Raw genomic sequence first — 27,290 nt, forward strand, 5'->3', positions numbered from 1 at the left:
TACAGATCAATTTGGGGGAGAATTGACACATAACAATATTGAGTCTTCTAATCCTTGAATTTAGAATTCCTCTCCACTTATTTAGGTCTTCTTTAATTTCTGTCAGGAATATTTTGTAATTATCTGATTCTATAGTGTACAGATCCTACACATCTTTTGTCTAATTTATCCCTAATAAGCATTCCAGGTGAGTCTGATGCACAATAAAGTCTTAGAAACATTTCTCTACATCAGCACTATTGCTGAAACATAATATTGGAAAAAATAAGTATTCAAACAGAATATGCAAAAAATGGAATATGCAAACAGAAATGGGAACTTAGGAGAGTCATGGGTTCTAATTCATATGAATTAATAAAACAGCTGAATAAAGTAGATGAATATAAGATACACTATAATTCAAAACACAGTATAATTCCCTTAAACTGATTAGAAATTTTAATTAAAAATGAGATCCCACTCACAATAGTAACAAAAAATAAAATAATGAATGAGAATTTTAATTGTATTCAGTATAATTTATATTTTCAAAAATCATATATGCTCATATGTTTATGTATATGTATGTAAATGGATTTTAAAAGGCCTAGAAATCTGAGACAAAGAGGGGAAGAAGATGGAGAAAAAGTAAGAAAGGGCTTCTCTGTTCCCTGTGAATTTCTTCCAGTGGTAAGATATTAATACAGTACTTATATAATTTTTTATTTTATTTATTATTTAAAGATTTTATTTATTTGACAGAGAGAGCGAGCACAGGGAGAGTGGCAGGCAGAAGGAGAGAGAGAAGCAGGCTCCCCACAGAGCAGGTAGCCAAAGTGAGTCTTGATCACAGGACCCTGGGATCATGACCTTAGCCAACTGAGCCATTCAGGTGCCTTTGTGCTTACATAGTTGTTTGTTTTGTTTTGTTTTGTTTTAAGTTTTTTTTATTTTTTATTTTTTAAATAATTTTGCATTTTAAAGATTTTATGTATTTATTTGACAGAGAGAAATCACAAGTAGATGGAGAGGCAGGCAGAGAGAGAGAGGGAAGCAGGCTCCCTGCTGGGACTTGATCCCAGGATCCTGAGATCATGACCTGAGCCGAAGGCAGCGGCTTAACCCACTGAGTCACCCAGGTGCCCCTGTGCTTACATAGTTTTAAAAACCTTTCCTAAGCAGCATATATGATCCCACTTTATCAATTATAGATACATTGTGTACATATTTATGTCTCAAAAGATGATTACACAAACTTAATAGCAGTTATAGTTACAGTATAGATAGTGGAATTTCAGATGATTTTCACTGTGATTTTTCTTTTTAGTGTTATTTAATGTTTTACAATAAGCATGTGCTATTTTTATAACAAAAAGTAATGAAGGTATCACTTTGGGAAAGAAAAAACAAAACCTAAAGAGTGCTGTTCATGACGTATACAAGGACACTTAAAACTAAGAAGAATATAAACAAATATAGAAAAATAGATCATGTTTCTATTTCTTTTTTTCTTAAGTAAGCTCCACACCCAATATGGAGCCCAACATGAGGCCTGAATCCATGACACTGAGACCAAGACTGAGCTGAGATCGAGTAAAACACTCAACCAAGTGAGCCACCCAGGTACCCCAGATCATGTTCCTATTTCTAATTCATATTCACATATAAATATAATAAAGACAAACTTTCCCAAGTTATAAATGGATTTATTATACTACAGTTAGCATTTTAAAATAAGAAATTTCCTGTTAGAATTTTTATTCCACTCTTCTCTTATGAAAGCAACTGAACATATCAAAAGAAATGGGAGAGAAAAAAAAAAAAAAGGAGGAGGAAGGCTGGAGCTCCATTTTCAATGAGGCAAGGAAACACCAAAGCAGAAACCATGAAGCTGGTTACTGTAGGATAAGAACTAGAAAAGGAAAGGAGATGCCACGTGCCTCCTTGGACCCACAGTAGGACCCAGATCTCTCCAAAGGTCCATGGTGGAAGTTTAGCTGATGACACCTTTACTCCATGTACAAGGTGTAGTAGCATGGGCTACCTCTGAAGACTGGGGAATGTCCCATAGAGAGTAGGACTCATAGTACAGAGTGTCCTGGGTTGTGGGGCTACAGGAAGCACCTTACCAAACTTACCTCTGGAGAGGGAGATATGTGGGGAAGAAACAGGGAAGGAGGAAGTGGAGGCAGGAACCACAAGATTGCATCACATTGAGTCTAGAAGTCTGAGCCACATGGATTTCCAAAACACCTAAAGTTGAGGGGAGATGGTCCCCACGGAAAAGGAAATAACAGAAAGGGTGTTTGAGATAACAAAACCTATAAAATTTAAGGCTCCTAGATGCTCTTCAATCTCACCAACTTCTTTACTTGTAATACCATTAGTCAGCAAGTAGTGGTCCCCATTCAAACCATGATGGGATTCACACATAGAAATTATAGGGGAAGGGAATATTACCTAAATGGCTGATTGAAGAAGAAGAAGGAGGAGGAGAAGAAGAAGAAACCACAAGAGGAATTACCCAAGGCACGGTATTACTCAAAGATGTTCAGATAAAGTCTCCAAATTCTCAGAGAAATTTCAGTCAACACTATCTAGAAAAAGACTCCAAAGATGTAAGAATTCAAAAAAGAGATTTAAAAAATGAAAAAAGAAGACTAAAAGGCAAGCTAGTAGATTCTGGATAAAAAATGGAAGCATAAACCATGATAGAGATAGAACATACATCAGAAGCAACAAAAAATGGATACAAATAACTATGTAATTCAGACCACAGTGGAAAGATTCAGGGAAATCACATGAAAAGAACAACAAAAGATTTTTACATAATTCTAGAGAAAATTGCTATTGTTATAGAAAATCATTAATAGGGATCCTTGGCATTTCTGAAGGAGATTAGTAATTTCTGAAGAAGAATAAAAGGAATTAAATATATATTATTTTCAAAAATAGCAGAGGACTTTCTTAAAATAAGGACGACTTGAATCTATAGATCAAAAGGAGGTATACACCCCAAGAAAAATTAATATAGACTGTTCAACATCAACATATAGCCTAATGAAGTTATACAACACCAAGGATAAAGAAAATTTCACACATGGATGGCTATATAGTTAATAAACCATGTACAGAAAGAAAAATCAAGTTTCTTTAGACTTCACCTCAATGTCAAAAAAAAAAGCAGACCAACATATAAAAAGGTGTAAAGGAAAGAAAACATGATTTAAGGATTGTGTACATGCCAAATTACCTTCAAGCATAAAGGCAACAGACATGCATTCTCAGACATGTGAAATCATAGGGACCAAAGCACCCAGAAAACCATCTTGGAAAAACAACTTATGAATGAAGTCTATCTAACCACGGGATGAGTCGAAATAAATTCTAGAATAGAAAACCTAAGTGTATCATTTCCTAGGTCCGCCACAACAAAGAACCACAAACTGGGTGGCTTAGAACAACAGAAATTTATTGTGTCACAGTTCTAGAGTCTAGAGGCCTACGGTCAAGTTGTCAGTAGGGCCATATTCCCTCCGGAAAAGCTAGAGATGGATCCAAGCCTTTTCCAGCATTTTAAAGCCCCACACATTCATTGGCCTATGGCAGCACAATTTCCATTTTCATGTAGCATTTTTCCTATGTCTTTTCATACAGTCTTTTCTCTGTGCTTGTCCATGTCCAGATTTCCCCTTTGGAAGGACACCAGAAGTCTTGGATTAAGGCCCACTCTAATGACCTCATTTTAACTTGATTACCTCTGTAAACATTCTTTCCAATAAGGTCACATTCTGAGATACTAGGAATTATGATTCCAACATACATTTTTTAGGGGGAAGATAAAATTGAACCTGTATCACTGGGGTAAAACAAAGGGGTGAGCACTGGGTTTGTTTTAAATATAGAGCTAAAAGTAAACAGCAGTAAGAAGTATGGTTAGAAAACAAAATGAAAGGAGGCAAACATGGATGACAGAACATAATAAAAATCAAGAGACAGAGTAGGGGAGTGGGATAAAGTGCAAGCGTGAGTAATTTCTTAATAGTTAGCAGGAAGTCAAGAGAAACGTCTTATTTTTTAAGCTTAAATTTTACTAAAAAAATTTTTGTGTGTATTGTTGACACACAAACTTCATTTAAAAAAAAAAGGCCTAGCAAATTCAGTTTCTTACTGGTTTTCTTTTCTCTTAATTCTAAAACAATTCATCTGAAAACTTGTGAATAACCCATTTAGTCATTTCCAAGTTTGTCTTCATTTTTTTCTGAAAATAAATTCAACTGATTATTAATTTTTCATTTAAAATAGTCTACAGAGTGAGATCCTATCTCACAAAATTTTATTGTTGTTCTATCTTTCCACGTATTGATAGAATCTTTAAGGACGTTTTATAGGTGTTGGGAATGGCTGTCTCTGAGCAGTAGTATTTATGCTGAGTTTTTTCTTTTTTTTAAACTTTGTTATACTTCTCTGTATTTCTTGAATTTTTATAATAAATAGATGTTATTTTGAACAAAAACAATAAAAATTTTCACATTTTTCTCCTAAAAGCTTTCTTTGCAGGTAATGTGGGGTGGGATTCAACTTCAGCTTCTAGGAGGTGGTGGGTCTGGGAGGCAAAAGCTGGGGTCCAAGGAAGCTGTGACAGCCAACACAAGGTTCCTGGGCTGTTAAGGGCTCCTTCTGTGGCTGGGGGTCCTGTTTTTTGCAGTTGCTGTGGCATAAAACTCCCCAATTTGAATGCCACCACATGTGTTAACGATTTTCCACAGTCAGACCCAGCTCCCAAAGAAGCCACACGTTCTTTAAGGTCAGCAACATGAGTCAGAGCTGCCTTCTAACTTTTGAGAAAGTCCAAAATTCGCTTTACTGTGACATCAGGGAAGCCAATGCTTCCAGAAACCAAGCTGGAGGTGGGCTCCATCCTTCTCAACCCCCAAGCATCAGAGTTGCCTGTGTGAATGGTCTTGAGCTCACAGCTGTGTGATCAAGGTCCCCACTCCATCCTGAAAGCTGGACTTTTTCAACAGGAAAGGCATCTGGGCACATAACGATCATCATCATATTCATATTTTATTGTTCCTCTTCTTATATCTGGTTGCCCCCAAATGCTTGGCAGGAAATTTATCTTTTATTACTTCTCTTCCTGTATTTTAATGGAAACGCCGGAGGTTTCTGTGAATACAGCAAGCAGGCAGCTGGGGCTTTGTAAGGCTGAGGACATCCCAAAAAAAGTCATTGGCTTTTGGCCTGATTTCCTGAAAGTTGATGCTGGTCCTCACATTGGAGCTTTCTAGCCTCTAAAATGTGACAGGTGTCCCACTGGGAGATACCAGCTCTGCAGCAGGGGGTACAAAGACAAGCCCTGGGGTGGTGGTAGGCCATCTACAGAATGAATGGGGTCCCAGCCTAGGCAAGCACTCCTTGTGGGGTCTGAGACCCCAAGATGGTCATCTAAACCTCAACCCTGACCTAAGGCACTGGTGGCACATAGGACTTGCACACTGGACTCTGCCAAAAGTCTAAAGATCTCATGTAGCCAGGGTCTCCGAGGGACAGAATCCCCAGAGAGGCTGGCCCAGTAACACAGATAGAGAGGTGGGTAGAGGTCTTCGGTGAACACGGAGCAAAGAAAAACCCAAGAGCTATGAGGGCAACACCCACCAGCAGCCCAGAAAACTTCTTGGAAAATGTTGTCTATACTCACTTTTTTTAATTAGAAAGATCATCAACAGACAGAAAATTACTTGTTAAAACATCCAGGAAATCAATGTATTTCAAATAACAATACTACAAGTCTTCCCTTATCTGTTGTTCAGAATCTCGGTCCTAGAATTGTCTGTTGTGATCTTTTCACCTCCTCTTTGCTCCCTATGGACATCTAAGGCTTGTGTTAATCATTCAGAGAGGTGGAGTGTCTCAGAGCTTATAACCACTTAGACAAAGCAACAGAGACCACCTTCTCACCTGCCACTGTGACCTCTGGGTCTCCTCTCACACCCTTCCCCGTGGAGATCTTGGATTCATCACCAGCTTCTCATGTGTGTCCCTGTGCCTGGCAAGGCTCTTCTCTGTTAGTTGTAATTTGGGCAGATGGCTTATGCTCTATTTACTTCTGCTCAGTGAGCTGCATTTTCTCCACATCAAAGTTTACATCTCTAGAGAGCTACAGAGTTTATTAAAAATATAATTGTAGTCATTCACTGAAAGTCAGTTATGAACAAGCAGCAAAATAAATCTTCTTTTACCACAGCCTTCCTGCAGCCTTTCAGAACCACTGCCCCCCATGGGGGCTGACGTCTCTGCCTTATCTGATGTCTGATTTGGGGTGACTATGTTTAGTCTTTTTCTGTTGAACCACTCTTTCAGCTCATTCAGGCCTCAGCCTGCTTCATCAGGCTTCTGCCCCCTCTGCTCTACTGCGAAGGAGCTTTCCTAGACCACCAGTGCGTCCCTACTCAAGCCAGCCAGGAGCAACAGGATTCACCTGTTATTTGCCTAGTCCCTCTGCTCACATATGAAACCACTCCACATTTTTTCCATCTTTAAACTCCCATTCCACTGATTCCTCTCACACCTTTCTCTCCCAGTTCTTTCTGCAAGCCAACCCATAGTTTCTCTCACCCTTTAAAGGGCATCTCTTCCTCCTCCACCCATAAGGGTTCAGGGTTCTATATTCAGTGAGTGAGCTCGTCCATCCTCGGGTTTTTTTTTTAAAGATTTTATTTATTTATTTGTCAGAGAGAGAGGAGCGAGAGTGAGCACAGGGAGACAAAGATGCAGGCAGAGGCAGAGGGAGAAGCAGGCTCCCTGCCAAGCAAGGAGCCCGATGTGGGACTCGATCCCAGAATGCTGGGAAGGCAGCTGCTTAACCAACTGAGCCACCCAGGCGTCCCCCATCCTCAGGTTTTAACTACCAGAGGTCTCCAAACACAGCTCTCTCCAGGTTTCCATTCCCATTTATCCAACTCTTAGAGGAGCTCTTAATTCGCCCTGAGTTAATGCATGATCATGCTCCAAACTCTCTCTTCCTAGATTATATACACTACAATACATTATATTTCTGCAGCCCAGGGGAATATGCTCTAAATGGAAGTGAGAACCACTCTTGGGTTCCCAAAGCAGAAGTCACTCTGCGAGCTTCAATTACTGCACTTGGTTTGATCAGGAAGCATGACCTCAAGGGATTTAGCAGATACTGACCTCAGAGAGGAAGTCTGACTGCTCCCCCTCCTATATCTGTGTCCCCTTCAAGTTCTTTATCTCCCCAGGTAGAAAATGTGGAGGAATAACTCTGCATCTCCCTTGCACTGGTAATGTCAATCTAGAAATGCGTATATGTGAACACAAGGATGGAGGAGCTCAAGTGGACGAAGAATGAATGGAATAGGATTTCCCCCCAATTCTCCCATGTGTCCTGAAAATACAACTCAAGCCAACTCACATAGCTCTGAATGCTGGAGCTTTAATCTTTCAAAAACACACTTCCTTCCCATACTTCTAGTAATTACTGTTTCTGGAAATCCCTCCTGTCATCCTCTCTCCTCCAAAAGAATTGAGGCATAAAAATAGAACCATGAGAAAAGCTAATGTGACCCCTTTGCTCCCTGAAATGTGCTGGGTAGAAAGAGCCTGGGGCAATGGGCTGAGAGTTGGGGGGAGCTCTTCTTCAACTGGTTCTTCCATCTCAAGGAAAAATAAACTAAAGGAAAGCATAAATGTTTTATGTTATTCACCCACAGGAAAGAGATTTTTGTGGGGGGGGGTGGAATTCACACTTGGACTAGTCTAGTATTTATAGAAAGTGTATTGAACGTGAGGTCCATAAATGGGCTTTATCAAAATATATGATTCTCCAGAAACTGTGAGCAATGTGTTTTTGTGTCTATATATTCTTTTTTTTTAAGATTTTATTTATTTATTGGACAGACAGAGATCGCAAGTAGGCAGAGAAGCAGACAGAGAGAGAGGGAAGCAGTCTCCCTGCTGAGCAGAGAGCCCGATGCTGGGCTCGATCCCAGGACCCTGGGATCATGACCTGAGCCGAAGGCAGAGGCCCAACCCACTGAGCCACCCAGGCGTCCCAGGTGTCTGTATATTCTTCTAAGAAGAGGATCCATAGCTTTTATCAGATTCTCAGAAGGGTCTGTGAAACCCTCCAAATTAGAATTCCTCCCTTTGAGGTTAATTTAGTTTATCTACTGTTATATAAACAAATTACCCCAAAACTTTACAGTGTAAAAAGCTAACATTAGCTCCCAGGTTGTGTGGGACAGGAACGAAGGAGTGGCTTAGTGGCTTAGCTGAGTGACTCTCGGGGTCTGCTGTGATGTTGTAGTCAAGAAGTCAGCTGGGGGTGCAAAAGGCCTCAGTTCCTTACTGGCTATTAGTAGGAGGGTTCCGCTCCTTGCCACATGGGCCTCCTGTTCGGCTACGTGTATGTCCTTAAAACACAGCAGCTGCCTCCCCCAGACTGAGAGAACAGTCACTCCTTTTAGGACTTAGTCTCAGGAGTCATACATTGTCACTCCTGTCACATGCTATTCTATAAGCAAGACAGCTCACTCTCAAGGTGAGGTAATTAGGCTCCATTTTTTGAAAGGTGGGGGTGGAGTATTAAAGAATTTGTAAATACATGTTTAAGTTGCCCAACTAGTAAAGAGGCCTTACTTATAGTTTTGCTGAAAAGCATTTCTCTCTCCCTACATAACCCTTCCCATTCTTCCATCAGATCATTTTGCAGAATTCGGGACTCCTCCAGGGTAGGGCTCCCCTAGGACCTTGAACAAATTATTAAGCTTCTTTTGGGTCTCTATCTTTTCATTGGTAACTGGGGATAATAACATCACCTACTTCAGAGGATCATTATAGGAGGATTAAATGAAATTCTGGTTTAATAAATGCTAAAAACATGTTAACTATAATAATGGTGACCCGACTCCCAACCTAGAGTTCCATTTACTTTAGATAGAAGTGTATGTGTTTGGATTATAAATCTTCTAAGGAAGGATAGTGCCAGACACTTGCTTCTCAAAATATTTTAGAAATGAATAGCAGAAGAAAACATACAGTAGGATGTCATGTATATAAAATAGTATGCAAAGCAATATGACATATTGTTTGGTGACAGGTATAAAAAATGTATGAGATTAATAAATACCAAATTTTGGATACTTATTGCCTCTGGAAGACAGGGAAGTGAAATCCAGGATGGGTCTGCAAGAGGCTTCAGCTCTATTAGAACTACTTCATTTCTTGGGACACCTAGGTGGCTCAGTCGGCTTAGGTCCTGATTCCAGGATCCTGGAGTGGAGTCCCACCTTGGGCTCCTTGTTTGGCTGGGAGCCTGCTTCTCCCTCTGCCTGCAGCTGCCCCTGACTGTTTCCACTCTCTATCTCTCTCTGACAAATAAATAAAATCTTAAAAAAAAAAAAAAAAAAGAACTAATTCATTTCTTGAGTTGGGTGGATAATACTTGGTTGTGTATTGTGTTGGTCTTTGTATCTTTTTGTGTATATTAAATATTATAAAACAAATATTAAAATAAATGACATTTATTAGTTTCTGTTTTGCAGTTTTCCTCTGTTATTTCAGAGTTAACTAAAATTTTTCCAGGCCCAGGGCACCTGATTGCCTCAGTCAGTAGAGCACGTGACTTGATCTTGGTGTTGTGAGTTTGAGCCCCACATTAGGATTAGAGTTTACCTAAAAACAAAAACGAAAACACAAGAAAGTTTTTTTAGTTACTCATTGGATTAGTTTTCTGTTGCTATTTCGGCCTGTTGCTATTTAGTGGCACAGAAATTTATCATTTTGTACTCCAGGTCTCATCCGCCATCTTCAAAGCCAAAGCATGGCATCTTCAAATCTCTCTTTCTCTATCTGTCTGTCTCTCTTTATCTCTCACTCTGGCCTCTGTTTCTGTCACCAAATCTCCTCTGAATCTGACCTCCCGTCTCCCTTTTTATAAGGGCCCTGTGATTACACTGACCCATTACACTGCTCATTCTCCTGGACAATCCAGGAGAATTTTCCCATGTCAAGTTCCTTAGCTTAATCACATCTATAAAATCCCTCTGCCAATATTCACAGGTTTAGAGGATTAGGACATGGACATCTTGGAGGGCCATTTTCTGCCTGCCATACTGGCCTTAAACATTTTGTAGGCCCTAGTGTGGTAGCACCACACTAGGGCCTACAAAATGTTATACCCAGTAGAAACCACACTGCAGCCTGCCTAAGCTCTTACTATGCCTCTGAATTGCTTTTCCTGCCCTAATAGATACCTAAATGGCCACAAAATTGTTAAAGGAAAGCACCTGGGGCGGGGTCAGCGGGAGGTTGGAGGGGGGATCATAGATGCTACAAATTCCCAAGCTGGAGAATGGTCCAGAACTACTAAAACAGTTGCCCAAGACTGGAACAGCTAGACCTTAAAATATCTTCTAAGCAGCTAGACTTACCACTATGGAATAGAAATCTGTTGCTCTCCTATGTAAAACCCCGTCATGGTTTCCCTTGGCTTTAGAATAAGGAACAAAGTCTTCCAAGTGGTCCTGGTGGACCTAGATGAGGGTTTCCCAACCTCAGCACTAGAAACATCCTGGCAGGCTAACCCTTTTGTTCTGGGGGCTGTCTTGTGCACTGCAGGGTGTTTGGCCGCCTCTTTCCCGCTGGATGCCAGTAATACCCCTACCCTCCACACCCAACCCCCCACACTCTTGTGATGACCAAGTTGTGACACCTTTCCAGATGTCCCTGAAGGAGGAAATTGTCCTTTGTCAAGGACTCCTGTGTCCGAGGAAGCCCTGCAGTATCTGGGTCCTGACCATCTTCCCACCCCGCTCTCTCTTCTTTAACCACTTCAAGGACACCTCTCATTGGAGCCAGCAGAGTTCTGACCTCCGGATTTCTGCACACACTGCTCCCTCATCCAGCATCACTCTACATCCCCTCACCTGGCAAACTCTTTCCATCTCCATCTAAATGTTTATCCTGCAGACACCCCGCCTGCCCCCTCTCAGAGACCACTGCTATGTGCTGCAGCAGCCCCTCTCCTGCACTACAAACCGTCTTCACACCTGCCTCATTCATTGGCCTGCTTCTTCAGATGGCTACCTTCAGGAGAGCAGGGCCTGTGACTGTCTGGCCCCCCTGATTTCAGTGCCTACTGATGAGGGGCTACAGGTCTGTATTATCTCACGATTGGAAGACACCATCAGCCCAAACTGTTGATCCCATAATCAGATACCCAGAACAGGAATCAGACCATAAAGCCAGATAAATTCCCAAGGAAGTTCTGGGATTAATTGTCTGCTCCTTGTTGTGTCTGGAAAATGTTGGCTCCACTAAAGATTAAACAGTAACTTGGGGTGTGATCTGACAAAGAGCCTTTTCCTGAGGGCAGTAAATTCCTAGGGCTACACATCAGGAATGTTTGCCTGAGGGACTCCTAGTCAATCCTGCCCTCCTCCCCAGAGGAAGGCCAGCACCATGAACTGGCACGAACTGCCAGGACTCTTCGGGAAGAGAGCCAGATGGTGGGTACTCTGCAGGCAGGGAACAGTCCAGCAGGGAGAAGGCTATCATCTGTCAGCTCTGGACAGCAGACCATTCACAGGGCAGCACTCACAAATCTGAGCCATCTAGACTTTGGCCGGGTTCCCTTTGCCCACGCCCACCTGTGGTATATAAATGCAGGCCAGGCAAAGATCTAACACACCACAGAAACTGGGTCCCATCCCACCAGAAAGGATCAGTGCTTTACCTGATTCCAAAATTGTAACTGAGACTCTGAAATGGAGCCTTCTGAACAATACTGAAAGGACAAAGAGCAGCCTCTGAGAGCCAGGCACCTAATTTCCCATGACAGGAAAGCCGTCCTTGGTCTTAGCCTGGGTTCAGCCAGCTCCTCTTTCCTCACAGTCTCCCAGAATGAGCCCTACATCAGGCGAAGTCAATATATAAATATATAGTTAAATCCACATATTCCTTGTATTATTATGTATACGTTATTACATATAATATATGTACATTATGCATAATATATATAGAATATACACCTTCATCCATAACAAAAATAGTTATTTTCTGATTATGTAAATAACATATGCTGATTATGAAAAATGCAAACAACACACACAAAAACGAGGAAAACAAAAACCACTGTAACATAACCACCATCAACATTTTGGTGACTCCTACATCTCTTTATCCAAATGCACACATCCATATGACTTTATATACATAAAGTGAACTTCTTTGCTCAAATGCATGTATTAAAATGGAACTTTCTGGGATGGCTGGGTAGCTCAGTCAGCCAAACCTCTGCCTTCAGCTCAGGTCATGATCCCAGGGCCCTGAGATTGAGCCCCACATCGGGCTGGGGCTCTCTGCTCTGTGGGGAGCCTGCTTCTCCATCTGCCTGCTGCCACCCCCCCCCCGCTTGTGTGCTCTCTATCTTTCTCACTCTCCCTATTTCTCTCTGTGTCAAATAAATAAAATCTTTAAAATAAATAAATAAATAAATAAATAAGAACTTTCTGGAGCACCTGAGTGACTCAGTTGGTTAAGCATCTGACTCTTGATCTCACCTCAGATCTTGATCTCAGGGTCATGAGTTCAAGCCCCACACTGGGCTCCACACTGGGCATGGAGCCTACTTTAAACTTAATTAATTAATAGGAACTTGCCATTAGCATCACTAATAGCAAACTGCCATCACTTGACAGAATAGAAGGCAATCCTCCAAAAATGAATACAATGAAAATAAAACAACGTGATAAAATATTTAGTCAGATACCATAGCCCCCAAGGCTTCAAAGCCTAAAGCCCAACCTCTAGGAGTTAAAAAGGAGGTGAGCAAGTGTTAGAGAAGTTTGACCAGTTACACCAAAGGGAGTCTTTCTCAGAGACACAATTAGAAAGACTGAAAGAGAATTAAAAGAAATAAATCTTTGTCCACTTATAATATTCCCTGTCCCATACCTATGTAGTAGCTTAAACTGTCTGGGGTGCCCTCAAGAACTTCCCACATTCTCTAAAGAATGCAAGGGGCAGAATCCACAATTGCCAGACCCTTCAGGGTCCACTCAAGACAGTGTGGAGGGGATAGTTCCTGTTGCACCAGCCCCTTGCCCCCAGAAGTGTCAGAAAACCATAAAAGGCTCTAATAGCACATCAAGGGCAATAGATCTATTTATCCCTCCTCCTCCAGACCCAGGCATCCCTCCTTCCTCAGCCTGGAGCAGATAGAAGATTCAAGCTTCCTTTTCCTTCTTCATGAAGACTCTCCTGCCTCAAAGAAGGACACTATGGGAAAAATCCAACAAGAAGATATAATAATTATCACTATGAATCCAACATAGGAGCACTCAAATATATAAAGCAGCTAATAATAAACATAAAGTCATCAATAGTAATATAACAATAGTAGGGGACTTTAACATCCTATATACATCAATGGATAGATCATCCAAAATCAATAGTAGTTGATTCAAATAGTAGCTTTGAATTATACCTTGGACCAGATGGATTTAACAGATATATTCAGAACATTCCATCCTAAAACAGAATACACATTCTTCAAATGTACATGAAACATTCTCCAGAAGAGATCACGTATTAGACCACAAAACAAATCTCAACAAATTAAAAAACCCTGGAGTCATATCATGCATCTTTTCTGACCACGACACTATGAAACTAGAAATCAAGAAGAAATCATCTGATTTCTCAAGAATCCACATGAAGGGGTTCCAGGGTGGCTCAGTGGGTTAAAGCCTCTGCCTTCGGCTCAGGTCATGATTCCAGGATTCTGGGATCAAGCCCCACATCGGGCTCTCTGCTCCACGGGGAGCCTGCTTCTTCCTCTCTCTCTCTGCCTGCCTCTCTGCCTACTTGTGATCTCTGTCTGTCAAATAAATAAATAAAATCTTAAAGAAATAATAAAAAAAAAGAATCAACATGAAAAAAATTTGGAAAGAGCACAAATATATAGACATTAAATAATATGCTACTAAACAATGAATGGGTCAACTGAGAAATCAAAGAGGAAATCCAAAAATACACAGAGGCAAATGAAAACGAAAATACAACTGCCCAAAATTTGGGGGAAGCAGCAAAAGTGGTTTTAAGAAGGAAGTTTATAGCAATTCAGTCCTACCGAAGGAAGCAAAAAAAAAAATCTCAAATAAAAAACCTGACTCTACAGTTAAGGGAGCTAGGAAAAGAAGAAACAGTAAAACCCCAGATCAGTAGAAGGAAGGAAATAATAAAGATTAGAGCAGGGGGGGGGGGGAGAAAAAAAAAGATTAGAGCAGAAACAAACAAAATGGAAACCAAAAAAGTGATAGAACTGATCAATGAAACCAGGAGCTGGTTCTTTGAAAAAAACAACAAATTTGATAAATATTAAGCCAGACTCATCAGAAAAGAGAGAGAGAACTCAAAATCAGAAATTAAAGAGGAAATAATCACCAACATTATAGAAACACAGAGAATTATGAGGATATTATAAAAAATTATCCACCCACAAATTGGACAACCGGGAAGAAATGGATAAATTCCTAGAAACATACAACCTACCAAAACTGAAACAGGAAGAAATAGAATATATGAACAGACTGGATACCAGCAATTAAATTGAATCAGTAAAAAAAAAAAAAAAAAAACTCACAACAAACAAAAGTCTAAGACCATATGGCTTCATAGGCAAATTCTACCAGACATTTAAAGAGTTCATACCTATTTTTCTCAAAGTATGCCACAAAACATAAGAGAAAGAAAAGCTTCCAAATTCATCCTATGAGGCCAGTGTTACTCTGCTACCCTATAAAGGTAACCTCTGTTAACCTTATAAAGACACTACTAAAAAAAAAAGGAAGGAAGGAAGGAAGAGAAAACTAAACTATAGGCCAATATCTCTGATGAATATAGATGTAAAAAGCCTCAGCAGGATATTAGCAAACTGAATCCAACAATACATTAAAAAAAAAAAATCATTCACCACAATCACATGGGATTTATTCCTGGGATGCAAGTGTGGCTCAGTATCTGCAAATTAATCAATGTAATACATCACATCAATATAAGAGAAAGGACAGGATTCATATAACCATTTCACTAGATGCAGAAAAAGCATTTGACATAGTAAAACATCCATTCACGATAAAGACCTTCAACAAAGTAGGGTTAGAGTGAATATACCTCCATATAATAAAGGCCATCTATGAAAAACCCAGAGCAAACTTCATACTCAATGATGAAAAACAGAGTTTTTACCCTAAGATCAGGAACAAGATAAAGAGGTCCACTTTCACCACTTTTATTCAAAATAGTATTAGTCCTAGCCACAGCAGTCAGACAAAAAAAGAAATAAAAGGCAGCCAAATTGTAAGGAAAAAATAAAACTTCCACTATTTGTGGATGATATGGATATTATAGATAGAAAATCCTAAAGACTCCACCGAAAAACTACTAGAACTGATAAATGAATTCAGTAAGTTCACAGGATACAAAATCAATATACAGAAATCTGTTGCATTTGTATAGACTAATAATGAAGTAACAAAATGAGAAATTAAGAAAACCCACTTACAACTGCACCAAAAATACTAAAATACCTAGGAATAAACTTAACAAAGGAGATGAAAGATCTATACTCTGAAAACTATAGAGTATTGATGAAAGAAATTAAAGACAACAGAAACAAATGGAAAGACGTTCCATGCTCATGGATTGGAAGAACAAATATTGTTAAAAATGTCTATACTACCCAAAGCAATCTACAGATTCCATGCAATCCCTATCAAAGAACCAACAGCATTTTTCACAGAACTAGAACAAGTAACCTTAAAATTTGTATGGACCCACAAAAGACCCTGAAAAGCCAAAGAAATCTTGAAAAATAACAAAACTGGAAGTCCCACAGATTTCAAGATATACTACAAAGCCATAATAATCAAAACAGTATGGTACTGATATAAAAATAGACACCTATGTGATCTCAGTAGAATAGAGAGCCCAGAAATAAACCCACATTTATATGGCCAGTTAATCTATAACAAAGGAGGTAAGAATATGCAGTGGGGAAAAAAACAGTCTCTTCCACAAATGGTGTTGAGAAAACTGGAAAGCTTACATGCAAAACTATGAAAATGGACCCCTTTCTTATACTACACACAAAAGTAAACTTGAAGTGGATTAAGGAGCTAAATGTGAGACCTGAAGCCATAAAAATCCTAAAGAGAGCACAAGCAGTAATTTCTTTGATATCAGCCATACAAATATTTTTCTAGATAGGTCTCCCGAGGCAAGGAAAACAAAAGCAAACTTAATTATTGGAACTACATCAAAATAAAAAGCTTCTGCACAGCAAAGGAAATAATCAACAAAGCAAAAAAAAAAAAAAACACAACCTACTGAATGGGAAAGGACATTTGCAAATGATATACACAATAAAGGGTTAGTAGCCAAGATATATAAAGAATTTTATGGGACTCAATATATAAACAAAAAAATAATCCACTTTATAAATGGGCAGAAGCCCTGAACAGACATTTCTTCGAAGAAGACAATACAGATGGCCAAGAGACATATGAAGAGATGCTCAACATCACTCATCATCAGAGAAATGCAAACCAAAACCACAGTATCATTTCACATCTGTCAGAATGGCTAAAATTAAAAACACAGCAAACAACAAGTGTTTGTGGGGATATGGAAAAAAGGGAACACTCATGACTGTTGGTGAGACTATAAATCAGTCCAACCACTGGAGAATAGAACGGAGTTTCTTAAAAAAAATTGAAAATAAAACTACCATATGATCCACTATTGGTATTTACCCATAGAATATGAAAACATGAATTTGAAAAGATATATGTACCCTTATGTTTATTGCAGCATTATTTACAATAGCCAAATTATGAAAGCAATCCAAGTGTCCATCAATAGATGAATGGATAAAGAAGATGCAGTATATATATATATGATACTCAGCCATAAAAAAGGATGAAATCATGCCCTGTGCAACAACATGGATGGATCTAGAGGATATAATGCTGAGGGAAATAGGTCAGAGAAAGACCAATATCAAATGACCTCATTCGTATGTGGAATTTCAGGAAGAAAGCAAATGAACAAAGAAAGAAAGACAAACCAAAAACTAGACTCTGAACTGTAGAGAGCAAACTGACGGTTACCAGAGGGGAGGTGGGGGGAATGGGAGAAATAGGTGAGGGGGATTAAGTGATAAGCACTGAGCAGTGTATAGAACTGTGGAATCACTATATTGTACACCTGAAACTAATATAACATTGTGTGTTAATTGTACTGAAATTAACATGAAGTGGGGGGCGGGGACTCGTCTGTCTCAGGAACCTAAAATCCTAAACAAGAGATCCAGAGTTTCATGTGTGTTAGAATCAGGACAAACATTTTTGCCACGGGCTGGGTTCCCTGGAAGGACAGAATGACAGCAAGGCAAGGATAAACTGAGGCAAATACGGTGCCCAAGGTACAAAAATGAAGGTGCTCACTTCAGCTTCAGTTGCTTGCAACCCTGGGAGTTGGCCCTTGGCTGCTCCCACCCTTTTCCTGGCTGAAGTGAACCAACCGTTCAGTATGCAATGCTGGGACAACTGGGTATCCACATGGAAAAAGATAAAATTATATCCAATCTGATCTTTCCTTGTCCTATACTATATACAAACCTAAGTTCAATGTGCAAAGGCTTAAAAATGAAAAATAAAACATTAAATTTTTTAGATAATACAGGAGAAATAAAAAAACAGCTTTAGGACTTCAGAGAAGGGTTTCTTTAAAAGATATCAAAGAATGAACTAAAAATGTCAATAAATTCAACTATTGCAATGATCTGATTGCTTTTCTAAAGCCACTACAAACTGAGAAAATACATTCATATTGCTTGTAGCTGACCAAAGATTAGTATCCAGAATCAATAAGGGAGGGGGAATTTTAAAAGAACATAGAGGGGGCGCCTGGGTGGCTCAGTGGATTAAGCCTCTGCCTTCGGCTCAGGTCATGATCTCAGGATCTTGGGATCGAGTCCCACATCGGGCTCTCTGCTCAGCAGGGAGCCTGCTTCCTCCTCTCTCTCTGCCTGCCTCTCTGCCTACTTGTGATCTCTCTCTGTCAAATAAATAAATAAAATCTTTAAAAAAAAAAAAAAGAACATAGAGAAAAACAGACAAAAGACTGAATAGGAAACTCATAGAAGAGGAAGCCTAAATATCTGGTAAATATGGGGTTGGTAAAGCCTGCAATTCCTGATATTGGGGTCATTAGTTCAAGCCCCACACTGGGTACAGAAATTACTTTTTAAAAATCCTACAAACCCACAGGGGCACCTGAGTGGCTCAGTTAGTAAAGCGTCTGCCTTCAGCTCAGGCCCTAATCTCTGGGTCCTGGGCTCCAGCCTGCTTCTCCCTCTCCCTCTGACACTCCCCCTGTTTATGTTCTCTCTCTCTTTCAAACAAATAAAATCAAGAAGGAGAAGGAGAAGAAGAAAGGAAGGAAGGAAGGAAGGAAGGAAGGAAGGAAGGAAGGAAGGAAGGAAGGAAAAGAAAAATCACAATGAAATGCCAATTCACACCTGTTAGTTGGTAAAAATGTAGAGGTCTGATATTGTCAAAAACAATGAGTTTGTACGGAAATAAAAACTCTCTTAGTCTGCTGGGGAGGAGTGTAAATTTGGACAGCCCTCAGGAAGGCAATTTGATACTGTCTGGTAAGGACAAACACCTGTGCATAGCCCCTTAACTAACTTCTTTTAATCCTCAATTCCTCTGAAACTTGGCCTTCTACTTCATCAGCTCTGAAGATATCCCTTTCCCTCTTTATATGCCTTCAATGGTCTCCCCTTGCCTACAAAAGAAGCATCAAGTTCTTTAATGACATTTTAGTCTTTCCCGATGTAACCAACCCACCTTACAGTTTCTATCTCACTTTGCCCTATGTTCTTCACACCCTTCCTATAAAATTAACTGCACAGACTGAAATACATCTTTTAAATCCTTAACCAGATGATATGTTAAATAAGGGAGAGGCAGAGCTGGGAAATAATCTGAGTATCTTTATGTTACAGATGAGAATACAGAGGCCCAGGGAGGCTGAAAGTCTACCAAGGTCACTCTGTGAGATAGAACAGGAAGAGACCTCAGTTTTTCTGAGTCCCTGATGAGGGCTCTCCCCACTGTACATCCTCTCCTGGGCTGATGTAGCTCAGGCCCAGCTATGGGGGTACAAGGAGCCTGAACCCTTTGGCTCCCTTCACACCACCCTACTTAACACAGCCCAGGAGTGACAGCCACCATTTGTCACGAAGTAAAAATATGCCAAAGAGCTGGACGGGAAAGTACTTTCTGTGCTGGCAGCTCGCTGGTCCAGAAGCACTAGGTCCCTGAACTGGGATGCCCTTGGGTTGACCTTGCCAACAGGGAGCAGCCAGATCTCTCTTTTACTGTAATTGGGTTAGTCTTGTGGGTTTGCCCTCCTCCTGGCTGTCAAAAGAGATTATACAGAAATGTACTGCTGTATCAACCACAGTTCAGGTGCAGGCTCAGGACAAAGCAGAAGGAAATTTCCAAATGCATTCATTAATCACCCCAAGTACCAGGTTGCTGCTAGCTGCTCTGCTTTCTCCCAGCAGCAATCACTTTTGCTTCAACCAGAGCTCAGAGGTCACCTGCAAACTGCAAGGCCCACAGCAAGGGCCTAAGTGCAAACCCAGGGAGGGTGGGGGCTGGACCTACACTTACCCTGCAAGTGCCCCCATGCCTGAAGGGCCATGACATGAAATAGCAAATTTTAAAACACATGAAAAGTCAAGAGGGAGACAGCAGAAGCAAGAAAAAAAGCTTTTCTCCTGTTTTTTCAACAAGGGGCCTTGTATTTTCATTTTGCACTGGGCCCCACAAATTATATAGCCAACCCCACCCCCAAGCCAGCAGTGTCTTAGTCCTTTCAGGCGGATATAGCAAAGTAGTGCACACTGGGTGCCTTAAGAACAACAGAAATTTCTACCTCACAGTTCTGGAAGCCAAAAGTCTGGGATTAGGATACCAGCATGGTCAGGTGAGGGCCCTATGCTGCTGAGTTGCCAGCTTCCCATTGCAACCTCTCGTGACAAAGCAGGTAGGGAGTTCTCCGGGGCCTCTTTTCCAAAGGCACGAATCCCATTTGTGAGGGCTCTACCCTCAAGACTAAAGCCCCTGCCAAAAGCCCACCTCCTCCTAATATCACCTTCAGGGGTTTGAATGTCAAGTTACAAACTGGGAAGCACAAACATTCAGACTGTAACAAGCAGTTTCTAAACTCTACTGAGTGGAAGCACAGCACCTGTTTCCTTAGGACCCCACAGGTGTCTGTGAAAGCGTAGTCTCTGGTGGAGACCAGTACAGGTCAGGCTTGGCGCCAGGAAGCCCAGCCCATTGGGCTTCCTGCATCAGTGCCCAGAGGGGTCTGCCAAGCCAGGTCTGTGAAGACCTCTGATAGTCCTCCAATTTCAGTGAGCAAAAAATTACCAAGAGGGTGTGTTAGAAATGCAAATTCTCAGGCCTTGGCCCCAGAGATTCTGCATCAAAAGGTCCAGGTAGAGCCTGAGATTTTGCCCTTCTAGCAGGCTCCAGGTGATGTCGAGGCTGCAGGTCTGTGGTCCACACTTCAAGGCACACTGATAACCCCTTTACTTCACAGATGGGAAAACAGAGCCCAGGTGCCTTGCCCAAGGACACACAGTTGTTAAAGACAGAAACCACAGGACCCTTATCCCCTCACTCCAGCAGCACTTTCCCCCCGTTGTGACCGTCATGGAGTTTGAGGCAGGAAGGTGTGAGTTAGGACCAATGTCGAAAGTTCCCATCATTGAGGAGGAAGAATTTCTTATATCCTTCAAGGTCCTTCTAGGTGGACTAAGAAGCAAATTGACATGAGACAGACTAACAGTAGAAAATCAAATTTAATAGCATATGTACAGGAATCCACACAGTCATGGAAATTCAAAAGATAGTGAGGCAACCTGATGCTTATATGAACTAAGGAGAGGGGTAGAGTCTGAAGATACAAAGGGGAGAAAGATCATTAGCAGATGTCTGGACAATAAAAGTTGCCATATTATGCAGTTAAGTTTCTTAGGTAAAATGAAATCTCTATTAATAGCTCTCTTCCTGGTACAAGCAGGCAGTTGAGGGGGAGGTAAAAATCTTTTCCTGAATCTGCTGGGTTTAGATTGCTTTTAACTCAAAATAATGTTGACACCAAAGTGGCCCATCTTGAAGGCCAGTTCCCCGGCCCCCACTATAAATGCTTCTTACACAAATGAATAAAACTGAATAAAACCCTCTTTGCTTCTCTCTCTAACCTCTGAAGCAAGGCAAATAGCACTGAGGAGCAGAAAGACAATCTTTCATCTGCTTTAAGCCTCAGTTTCCTTAACAATAGCCAATATTCATGAAGCATTTACCAGGCATTTTACCTGTATTGGTCCTCTCCGCAAACTTAAGGGATAGATACTATTATTATCCCCATTTTGCAGTTGAGGAAACTGATATCCAGAGAGTTTAGGTAATTTGACTAATGTCACACAGCCAGGGTGCAGAGGCAGGATTTGAACAGATGCACTCTGACTCTATAGTCCAAACTCCTCATCACTCTGCCCTAAAGAAACCACATCACTGGGAGGCAACAATTCAGTTCTGGCGGCTCTTTTGGAGACCTTCCCATTTCTCCTGATCCCTAAGCTCTCCCACTTACATGGTTCTGCTCAACCAACAGCTCCCTTTAAAGATTTCCATCAGATGTGCTGCAGTCTGCTCATTTATGCTCCTCAGGCAGCTCTCCGAGTCGGATCCAGTCCACCTGGGCCCAGCCAGTGCTTCTCAGGAGTGCAGTGCTGGCCTTAGAGTGGGCAGGAAGGGTCCCTGGCCTTGGCCTGTGCTTTGGTAAGCCTTGCTTTGTTCCTTCTCTAGCCATGCCTTTTCCAGTGGGGGTAGAGAGTCTGGGTGGGGTGGGGGGCAAGGACCTGAAGTCCCTCTCCTAGGATGTTCTGAGTACTTAGGACCCTGGAATTCCCTGCACAAAGGACCTTGAGCCATTCTCAGGGCTTGATAGAAACTGCCCTCTGGTCTGTATTCCCAAGGGCAGCACTGCTCCCATGGGTAGCACTAGTTGAGTATGTGCGTACCTCTGGGCTTAAAGGTTATCTAGGAGTGGAGAACGGGGATGACAGAACTGACATGAAAGCCAGGATATCTACAGAAATGAACATGAGGCCCCTCAAGATTCAAGATGAAGAGGGGCTGGGAAGAGAAAATGAGTAAGTGACTACCTGAGAGCCATGGCCAAAGGCCAACTCTTCCATCAGAGCCATTATATTAATTTTCTATTGTGTAACAAATTATGATAAACTTATCAACTTAAAACAGCATATTTATTGTCTCACAGTTTCTGTGGGTTAGGAATCTGGGCAGGGCTTAGATGGGTCCTCAGTTTTAGGATCTATCACAAGGTGTTGTCCAGGACTGGAGTCTCATCTGTAGACTTGACTGGGGAAGGATATGCTTCTAAATTCTTTTTTTTTTTTTTTATTCTTAAATTTATTTTTTTTTTTCTTAAAGATTTTATTTGAGGGAGCGAGCACGAGTGGGGTGAGGGGCAGAGGGAGAAGCAGGCTCTCCACTGACCAGAAAGCCCCTGTGGGACTCGATCCCGGGACTTCAGGATCATGACCTGAATTGAAGACAGATGCTTAACCAACTGAGCCATGCAAGAGCCCCATGCTTCTAAGTTGGGACAACTGTTGGCAGAATTTCTATTCCTCAAGGGTCACTGGACTGCAGGACTTGGTTCCTTGCTGGCTATTATGTGGAGGCTACCCACATTTCCTTGTTATATAGGCCTCTCCCGCCTGGCAACTTGCTTCATCAAAGCCAGAAGGGGACAGTCTGCTAATGAGAAGCCACTATTTTATTTAACCTAAACATGGAAGTGAAATTCCAACCTACTTGCCACATTCTATTAGTTAGAAGCACTGACAGATCTTGCCCATACTTGAGAGGAGGGGATTACACAAGGGTGTAGATATCAAGAGGTTGGGGGTGGGGGACTGGATATAAGAAGATACCCACCACAGCTATGTCCACACACAGAACCCCATGGAATAAGAGGAAATTCTACACTCAAACCTGGTCTTCTCAGGTCAGTTGAAGTCATATTTATCAAAGAAATAAAACAGATAATATGTCAGTCAAAAGTGTGTTCACTTGAGTGACAGCTTTCCAATATTTAGATATATGGAATGTGGGCTTCCACTGATACTCTCATCCTGGCCCCATAAATTAGGACAAACCTGTTTATGTGCACATGTTCAGGACACCACCTCTGACAGGCAAGGTCTTGCTGGGAAAGTCCTGTCTGCTGACCTTTTGCCCCCCAACACAGCTGAGCACAGTGTTCACTGTGTGGGAAGCAATGAGGAAAGTTTACCTGGCATCGACTGGTGGCTGCCCAGCTCCAGGGCTAGCCCTTCCCCAGGTGCTGCCATGAGGCAGTTGGGCTGATTTTGAAGCCTCAGCAGTTGGGCTTCCTCTCTGGTGAGAAAGGATCCCACGTGGCACAGGAAGGAAGGAAGAAGAACTAAAGGTGCTACCCCAGCAAGATAAAGCTGACTCCTTCCAGGGGAGCCAAAGCCCTGCCTTTAGATAAAAACATGATTATTACGTTTCTATTTTTTATTTGTATTATAAAAATAATGAAGATGGCTTCTATGTTTTAAAAAGATACAAGAAATAAAAGTCATAGTTTTACCACTGAGACACGCTTTGTTGGATGTGTTTGTGTGTGTATATGTATGTGTATTTGCATATATGTATGTTTTTAAATTTTGTAATGTGATATATTCATGTAATTTTGGAGTAATGTATTTTAAACTTCCTTCCTTAGAAAACGTTTTCTATGCATAGCTCTTTGCTGGGCTGTAGTTCAATTTGTATGTGTTGGGAGCATTTAAAAAAAATGAAAGATCCTACAGTCTATTTAACTATATATCTACTTTTTCGGGACAGTAAATGCTTTTTCCAGATTAAAGAGGTAGAACTTTAAAATAACAGTTAAAAATAGATAACAGATTCACAAGGTCAAAAAGTAGGCAGTGAGAAGTCTTCCCAATGCCCAGCTGACATCCCTGGCAGTAACTAATGTTAACAATTCCTTCCAAAGATAGTTTATGCATCCTTCCAAAGATAGTATATGCATACTAATATACAGAAATATTTTCTTCTTCTATTCCATCTTCTACATGCTGGTGGCATACCACATACATTGTTCTGCACTTAGTACATCTTGCAGAAAGTTCCATATCTTTACATACCAGTAGTTCCCAGTCTCTGATTCTAAACATGAGAATTACCTCAGTAGCTTTTAAAACTCCCAGATGTACAAGCCACATCCCAGACTGATTAAATGAGAATCTATGGGGGGATGAGGCCCAGGCATCGGGATCTTTAAAAGCTTCAAGAGTAGTCAAGGCTGCTTACCACCAAGACAGAAAGAGCTTCCTCAGCAAAGAAGAGGAAATAGAGTAATTCCCTCATTGCTTGTAGTAGAAAATTAGGATGACCCTCTGTCCCGGTTTTCCCAGGACATGGGACTTACAGTGCTGAAGCCAGGATGAACTGCTCAACCTATAAAAAATGGGTACATATGTCTAAAGAAATAGAGGATTAAAAGGGTATCATATAATTTTAAGCCTATAAAAAGAAATGTTGTACTTAAGTCAAGAGCTGTGGGTCCTCTTCAGCCCACCCTCCTGGCTGTTCCCCAGGAGATTCAGACTCATTCTCTTTGAGCAGTTCTGCACTTCTTGTAAACTGCAGGTAAATGATAGCTATGCAAATCTGTATTGTTTGGTCCTTTCCTTGGACTTCCTTCCCCCGCTGGAAAAACCAGGGGACTTCATGTTTGTTTTGTTTTCATTTAGAAACTTGAGGTTAATTTAGGTCCTCAGAAGACTTAACTGTATTTTTTTTTTCAATAAAGATTTTATTTATTTATTTGACGGAGAAAGACACAGCAAAAGAGGGAACACAAGCAGGGGGAGTAGGAGAGGGAGAAGCAGGCTCACTGCTGAGCAGGGATCCCGATGCGGGGCTTGATCCCAGGATCCTGGGATCATGGCCTAAGCCGAAGGCAGACACTTAACGAGTGAGCCCCCCAGGTGCCCCTACTTATGTGTTTTTAAGTAGGCTTCACACCTGACATAGGGTTTGAACTCATGACCCTGAGATTAAAAGTCCCATGCCCTACCGACTGAGCCAGCCAGGCGTCCCTGTAAAAAAATAGTTCTGCCTCCAATTATAATTCAATCCCTTTATTTCATTTAAATTTGTGTTCCTTTGACTTTTCCCCTGAACCTGTTCTAACACCTGTCTGGTTCTCCAGCTAATTGAGGAGTAAAATAAAATCTTTAGCACACACCCATTCTTGTATCTGAGCAACAGTCAAGCTTTTCTTTTTTTCTGAAAATTATTTTTCAAGAAGTCTATAAAGGTATTCTAGTAGTTACCTTCCAAATATCACTAAACCTTCCAAATTATCACTAAAAACACAAACATAGGAATAAAACAAATACAACAGATCCAAACATAACGTCATACCAAGAGGTCTAAATAGGCCAAATTCACCTGTTTTGAGAGACTCAGATCACAAACTAAAACCTAATGATAAAACAAGATGATTAAGAAGGATTGAAAAGGATGAGAAAAGGTGTTTTTACAAAGTAAGTATAAAGTTTAGCAGACATCATGATCTTTTATTTTTCATTTTTTTTGTGGGGCTTGAGTTTTTTTTTTAAAGATTTTAATTATTTATTTGATAGAGAGAGAGAGAGAGTAGAAGCAGGGAGAGAGCAGAAGGAAAGGGAGGAGAAGGCTCCCCGCTGAGCAAGGAGCCTAACGCAGGGCTTGATCCCAGGACCCTGAGATCATGACCTGAGTCAAAAGCAGACGCTTTGGGGAGTGCTGTGAAGTGTGTAAACCTGGCCATTCACAGACCTGTACTCCCGGGGATAAAAATATATGTTTATAAAAAATTAAAAATTAAAAAAAAAAAAAGCAGACGCTCAACTCATGCTCCACTCAGACGCCCCAGACATCATGATCTCAATAGAAATAGAAATAGAATTCTAGAATGAATTCTGGAAAAAAATTATTAAATGAGTTATTCAAATAGTAAGATTATGAGAGTCCCAAAAAATAAAACTTTTATGAATATCTATGTAACAATTAATATACATTAACAAAGTGAAAGCTAGAGGAAATACAAGGAGAAACAGAGACACATAAGTAAGGGAGATTAATTTACCTCTCTTTAAGGTTATAGTCATAAGGTAAGACCTTAAATAACATAGTTTTAAAAATAGAGCTGCTGGGGTGCCGGGGTGGCTCAGTGGGTGGCTCAGTGGGTTAAGCCTCTGCCTTCAGCTCGGGTCATGATCTCAGGGTCCTGGGATCGAACCCCGAATCGGGTTCTCTGCTCAGCAGGGAGCCTGCTTCCCTTCCTCTCTCTCTGCCTGTCTCTCTGCCTACTTGTGATCTCCGTCAAATAAATAAATAAAATCTTCAAAAAAAATAGAGCTGCTGATATATCAAGCTTATAATCTGAAAATTAAAAATCTATTTTATTCTCATGTATCTCCAGAACATTTTCAAAATTAGTGGACTCTGCCATCATTATTAGGTCACAAGAAACTTCAATAAACTCCAAAAATAACGTAATCAAAGGGGAGGAAAACATCTCTTCCCTTCCCCACTACTAGTTGCAATGCATGGAAATGTCACAAAGATATGTGACCCAGGGAGGTGGCCATATGATTGAGATTTATATACAACCTTAGGCCAAAAAAGGTGTCACCAACAAAACTCCAAGACCTGACCTTTACTGCCCACTGCTTGTACTTACTAACCTTTGTCTTACATTTTTCCTTAAGCTCTTCTTTCTGGCTTACCTCTAAACTCAGGCAGATGAAACCCCAGATCCCCACCCCCCACCACCTGCACACCACCCAGACCATTTCAGCTAAAACCCTGAACTGTGCCTGTGCAGATGGGCTGTGGAATGACCGGCAATTACTTCTCCTCATTTTTTTTTTTTTTAAAGATTTTATTTATTTATTTGACAGAGAGAAATCACAAGTAGATGGAGAGGCAGGCAGAGAGAGAGAGAGGGAAGCAGGCTCCCTGCTGAGCAGAGAGCCCGATGCGGGACTCGATCCCAGGACTCTGAGATCATGACCTGAG

General features: G+C 41.0%; 1 protein-coding gene and 1 non-coding gene across 3 annotated transcripts in view; both read right to left on the minus strand.

Moving 5' to 3' along the window:
• Positions 1–27,290, minus strand: part of B3GNT2 (UDP-GlcNAc:betaGal beta-1,3-N-acetylglucosaminyltransferase 2) — a 165,430-nt gene that overhangs the window by 23,640 nt on the left and 114,500 nt on the right. The window lies entirely within an intron of this gene.
• On the minus strand, positions 25,245–25,317 carry TRNAK-UUU (transfer RNA lysine (anticodon UUU)). Its single transcript has one exon. It is a non-coding gene; the product is annotated as a tRNA-Lys (tRNA).

Source organism: Mustela nigripes, chromosome 7 (genome assembly GCF_022355385.1).
Source record: "Mustela nigripes isolate SB6536 chromosome 7, MUSNIG.SB6536, whole genome shotgun sequence".
NCBI classification, from domain to species: Eukaryota; Metazoa; Chordata; class Mammalia; order Carnivora; family Mustelidae; genus Mustela; species Mustela nigripes.